At 41.6% G+C, this 6456-nt stretch overlaps 1 protein-coding gene across 1 annotated transcript in view; it reads right to left on the bottom strand.

Annotated features, from left to right (window-relative positions):
• RYR2 (ryanodine receptor 2) overlaps positions 1 to 6456 on the bottom strand; it is a 648519-nt gene that overhangs the window by 461830 nt on the left and 180233 nt on the right. The gene's annotated exons all lie outside the window — the stretch shown is intronic.

The following is a 6456-nucleotide window of genomic DNA, read 5'->3' as shown; positions in this document are numbered from 1 at the left end:
ATTGATATATCAAACTGTCCAGACACTTCAACAATAGGAGTTAGTCAAATAAAATTACATATTGTGAATTACTACAGATAAAGAAAAAGACTATTAAATCATCTAGTCCAGCAGTTCTCAAATGTTAGCAATCGGATGACCCCCATTTTGATTAAAAGCTTTTCAGGGACCTCCAAAAACCCTCTTGTTTCACCCCCTTCTCTGAGGTCATACCTCTTTACCTGAAGCCCCTCCCCTCACTCCACCCCCTTTCCAACCCTCATTCCACCCCCTTTCCCACCCTCATTCACTTTCACCAGTCTTGGACAGAGGAGGGGGTGCCAGACAGTGTGCTGGCTTTGAGCAATGGCAGGTAGTTGAGATGTGGTCTCTAGGAAGGAACTTGGCTGCCAGGTCTGGACTGCGACAGCAGGGTTGGGAGGCAGTAGAAGGTCAGGTGGTTCCCAACAGGGGCATCTCTCTGGTAATGGCTCTACGGCAGAGTGTCAGAGGGAGAGGGGGTCTCTGCACACTGCCCCTACTGGCAGGTACTACATCCACAGTTCCCTTTAGCCACAGTTCCCGGCCAATGGGAGCTGCACAGTCAGCACTCAGGTGGGGACAGCATGCAGAAATCTCTTTGGGCTCCCCCCAATGGCCACAGACACTGTGTTGGCCACCTCCAAGAGTAACATGGAGCCAAGGTCCCCACTCCTCCTTCTCCCTCCCAGTGCCTTCTTCATATCTTTGTCATGTTTTGTGTGATCTTGGGTAAATCAATTAATGATCAGTTTTCTCATCTGCAAAATAGGTATAAATAATACCTCTCCCACAGAAATGTTATGAGTTTTGATTAATATTTGTAAAACAAATGGAAAGCCTGCTATAGATAGTACTTTAGACTCAAGGTTATCCCTATAAGTTCTGGGCAAATCATCAATTGATATGAAACTGTGTAGTTTCTATACCATTTACATAAGCTGCTGATCCTGGCTCACTGTGGCTTGCACTGTTTAAAAGCTATGTATCATAATCCTAAGGGATATTAGAAGAAGTTGGTTGAGGTAACATATTTTAGTCTCTCAACTTCTGTTGGTGAAAGACAAGCTTTTGAGCTTACATAGAGTTCTTCTTCAGGTGTGGGTAAATCTGAAGAATTAATGTGTAAGCTTTCAAGCTTGTCTCGCTCACCGACAAAAGTACCAATAAAGATATTATCTTATTCACCTAATAGCCTGGGACCAGCAACGCATATAACCCTAATCAATGACACTTCTATGTGTGACTGATTCTGTCTGGCATTCCATGCATGTAAGCCTTGCTCAGGTTGCAAAACAACAATAACTGGCTGCTTACCTATATTTTAGCACTATGTCCATTGTGGACAACAGCAATAAAAATTGTGTCATATTGTGTTCTGAGTAGCCCTGTGCAAACTTTCATCTACAATTTCCACACCTCCTTTATGTGTTATGGCCCAAATCCCCAAAGGGACTTAGGCACTGCAATGTGGAGCATAATACCACCTAATTTCAATTGCCTAGAAAATCATTAGAAGGCCAATAGGGTACATGAAGCCTGAATTTTGTACCTAGACTCTTTATACAACACTTGGGAAAAGATAAGCATCCAAGAAAACGGGATCCACAAAAGCCTGCATGTTGGGTGAAGAGTACCTAAGCTAGATGATGTAAAATGCTGCTGAGAGCTGTACGCCATAATCCTCCACCCCTTTAAGAGCAACAGTTATGTACGCCTGGCTGAGACACAAAACCCTATTACTGCTTGGGACTTACTGCCTGGAAGCCTTCTCCTGCAGTTAGGCAGCTGTGTCACCCAAGCCATTTCTTGCAAGAAATGCCAGAAGAGACAGAGGAGATGTTGCCTCATTTATAATTTTTATCCCAGTGATTAGAACACTCACTTGAGATTGGGAATTCCAGGTTCAATTCCCCACTCTGTCTGATGGGAAGAAAATATTTGAGCAGAGCGTCTCCCACCTCTTAAAACAGTTCCCTAATCTAATCATTGGGCTAGGAGATATTCTGACACGGAGCTGCCTCAGCCCTACCCTGTAACGCTGTTCCACTATAAAGAATAAATGGGCCAGAAGGATAACAACTCTATAGGCTGAAGGTTCAGGTACTCATCCAGTAATTAGAAGACCTGTGGTCCACTATCCTTGCTCTCATGGCAAATTTATATGGGGGGGCAGGGACTGGAGAATTTCACATAACCAGCTGCTTGATTGTTTACTGAAAGGCACGTTTGCTTCATGTACGGATACCTGAAGGGAAAGTGACTAAATTGTGTGCATCTAACAGAGGGAAATTTTTGAAAAGTCATATTTTGATCCACAAACTTCTTGTTAGTGGTATTTAGCTGTAGTGTGATCTTTACACATAACAGAAAGCAAGTTATTGCATCGTCCAAAGGACCCGATTGCATGAGGTGCCAAGTTCTGGCTCTTGCTGAAGTTGACAGAAGTAGAAAGACTTCAACATATTTAAGAGAACAGCTTCCCAAAAAAAGAGAAGGATTAAGCAGTGTGGAGAGTTAATTTGCCAAACACGACAGGGGAACATCATCCTTGAGCTTTCTATTGAGTTTCCCCAGGCCTACCCCGCTTGTAGGAAGTTTGTGCAAATAGAGTAGATTAAAGCATGACGTTTGGGTTTGTATTAGAACTATGGCCTGCAATACATTGTGTTTTCTCCATACATCGCCATTTTTGTAGGCTTAAAACTATCATTTGTTGAATTAGAAAGTACTGGACTCACTATGAAGTCTGGGAAGTTTTGGGAAAAGTCTCCAGTGATCTTCAAAAAAATGTCATCAGCTAGACTGAGTCTTCACTGTATGATATTTTTATTGCTGGATTTTATAAGCACCCATCATCAACTCTTGGTGCTATGGCAAAGCTCTGGCTGTGCACCAAGGGTCTCATGCTTCTGGACGGACAGTGCTTGCCTCAGAGACTCGCCAGGACCCTCCAATCGACCTCTTCTTTTCTATAGACAAGGGCCACAGCTTACTGAGACATACTCATCATAGGTTAGTCCACAGTTTGGGTTGAATACCCCTGCGTACTGTTAGTCTTCCCTCTCAGGGAGAAGGACACCGTAATGGCATGGGGAGGATCTGGGCCCACTCACTACTCTGGGTTCCAGCCCAGCGACCGTAAGGTAGCAGCAACAGACAAGGTTTCTTCACTCCCAGTCTGGCAGGTTCTTCCCTGGCCACTTCCCCAAACAATCCTTCCCAGCACCTCTCCTCTGGTACCTGAGCAAATCTGTTCTGCTCCTCAAGGCACTCTGCCTTACTTGCAGTCCCCAAGTCTCACTCAGACACCTCTTACTCTCAGATCTTGGGCCTGTGCCCTTCCTACAGGGAGGCCTTTTAAACAAGCTCCAGTGGACCTTAACAGGCTGCAGGTGCCCTGATTAGCCTGCTGCTTCCATCAAGTTCTTAATTGACTCTGGGTGCCTGCCTGATGGTGCTACACTAGGCTCCACCCTTCTTAGTCAGGAAAAAGGAAACTGTTCACCCAGAGCCCAGCATACCTTCCCACCATTAGAGTATAGCAGCCAGCTGGTCTGGATCTGTCACAGTGCATAAATAATTTACATTTAACAAGACATTCAAATAATTGTAATTGACCAAGGGTAAAAGTTGAGAACATTTCCCCCATCTCCTCTAGATGAAAGAGACTAACTGCTTGGCTTATGCAGCACCCACCCAGAATGGGTTCCAGTGGACTGAGTAATGGAAGTAAAGAGAGGGAGGCAGACTGTGTCCTGCAGCTGGGACGGGTAAGAATGTAACACTCTCAAGGGGCCACAGGATCAAAAGAGGCCAAGAGGAAATAGAGGGAAATACAGGGAAGGAGTTGAGAAGGAGTTTTGGTTTTCCTTGACTTGTTTATTTCTGGCTTCTGCTCGTCTATAGGATAAGGGTGGCCCTGCATTTATGTTTACTGTCCTACAGTAGCTGGTTATATAAAAATGATGAGCACTAACCCTAGAGGCAGCTAATAGCTTTATTCTGAATTACGGATGCTTGTGTTTTGGCTGCCAAAAGTCAAGAGATCTATTCCCTAGGAAGCACAAATGCAGTTTAGCGGACAAGTGTAATGTCTGCGTATGCATACTGCCATGGATCATTACAACATGACTGTGCTGAAAGAGCACAGATCTTTCCTAATGATTAGCTGGGGCAGAACCAGGAGGGCTTCTGTGAAAAGAAAAAAAGGCAAACAGCACAGCACATTTAGTTATCTCAATGGATCAAGGGAGGCAGCATCTTAGCACCATGAACTCATGCAGGTCCACAAAGCATGTGCATTGTTGCACATGAATCCTATTGATAAATGTAATCCTTAATGCTCAATTAAGGATAAACAAAACATCACCACAATAGAAAAAAAATGTTCCTGGAAATATTCAGCTAAAACACGGTTAATGAACTGCACTCCAATATTTGGAAGCTTTCGTGCTATGTGATTACTTCATTTACAACATCAATAGCTGCTTTTCAATCAGATAAATACAGCAAATTCCTCCTACTCTAAACATAATTCCTTGAGCCATTTTTAGTGGTAACGGGAAAATTAAGTTATAAGATGAGCTTCAAAATAAGCAGTTCAGAAATTAGTGGAAGTCAGACATTAAAATCGTAGTGGAATAGTGACTGAACTGGCCTATCGAAAAGAAAGAAAAGTAAAAAAGAAAAACATACTGTGCACCAGTTTATGTGAAATTGATAGAAGGTTAAATCCTTGGATGAATAAAGGGACATTTCACATTCACTGCTTGCTTAGACTATGTATTTAGGCCTTGTGGACATTATGGAATCATTATTCATGTAACACAAGGTTCCAGGGCAACATTGCTTCAAAAGGAGGAGAAGATTTTTTGCCTCTCTCCTTCCACTGCAATCTTTAATGCTATTTCAGAAAGAATGCACTAACCGTTAAGCACTGCTACATGAAACACTTTATTTTTGTAACCAGAAATCAGCCCCTCTTGGCCTCTATTCATTCAGTTCCTTCTTAGTGAAACGTAAAGGTGGTGCATTATCTTCCAAAACAATGGAGGCAACTGATAAGTGTAAGGTATGCTTTACATGATCAACCCCTGTGCAGCTCCCCTAGCGAACATGGCAGTCACGTGTATGCATTCATGGGTAGAATGTGGCCCTCAAATTGTGACCTTAAAAAATGTCTGGTCTCAGTTAAAGCTTTCTGTCCAAATAACAAAGCATACCCAATTGGTTAACATTATGCAACAAAAAAATGCAATGCCTCAATCTCATCATTCCAGAAACAGGAAGGGTAGGCATCTGACATCAACTCTCAGCTCAAAGAGCAAGTGGCTAAGACAGACAACTCCAGTTACTCCAATAATAAAGAATTAAGATTAATTTATATATATATATTCAGGAACATCCAATATTATGCTCTCTAAAAATAAATAATCAGCTTCTACTCTACCTGCTTTAGCCACCTGATGATCCTGAGATTTTTCAAATTAAAAGCTAGGAAAAGGACATTTTAATGGCTAAACCTGGTTATAAATTTACTTCTTTTCTTTAGGGTAATATAAAAGGTATTTCCAATGGTGTTTTTATTCAGTACCATCCTTCAGCATTATTTCTAAAAGCACTCATGGGGGAACACAAAATATAAAGAAGTCCATCCCTTGTAACCAAATGTTTTCCTGTGATATGACTGACAATTCACTAATTGCTTCTGAAACCATTCTAATTTGACCTTTTTCCTCCCTGCCCTGCTATCATTGTTGACAGATGAAATGCAGAACACTAGCATGCACTCAATCTGTTGGAATATTTTCCCTTGGCATTAACAGACCTATCTGTTCTACTCACAATTTGCTCCACAGAATAAGGCCATTTTCCTAGAAAGTCACAAAACAATTTAAGTTTTGTCTAGAGCAGTAAATGGCAAAATCAAAAGCCAATAAAAGAAGATGGTGGTCAAAAGACTAGTTATCAGCCAAGAAGAAGATTCTCAGACTTCTTCTTAACATTTTTAAGACTCATATCTTCAACCTTTGCTGACACAAAGCAAGACCACCATTTATTTCTTCATCTGTGAAAATTACTGAGTTTGCTTAAGAAGTAGTGAGGTAGTGTGATACGATATGTTCACAGAGAACATATAGCACCATTTTATTTCCCTTTACCTGAATAATTCACAACTCTCAAAGGGGGTTCTACTGCATAAAGGTCTATTTCCATCTTAAGAAATACTCACTAGAAGGCTGAATTTGTGCATTTGTAAACAGATGTAGGATACCCAACGCAAAAACATTCATAGAGTGTGCAATTTCCCCATTTAAAACACAAAAGGGGGCACTGCTTTAGTTTGCTCAAAAGTAGCATATCAAACACCTATGAGGTCAACTTAAAAAAAGTGCGCGTAAAATAGAGTCAGTACATTTCCAAAAACAGATAATT

The sequence above is a fragment of the Pelodiscus sinensis genome, chromosome 3, assembly GCF_049634645.1.
Source record: "Pelodiscus sinensis isolate JC-2024 chromosome 3, ASM4963464v1, whole genome shotgun sequence".
Lineage (NCBI taxonomy): Eukaryota > Metazoa > Chordata > Testudines > Trionychidae > Pelodiscus > Pelodiscus sinensis.
Note: the sequence above shows the minus strand (reverse complement) of the source record. Positions and strands in the feature narration are given on the sequence as shown.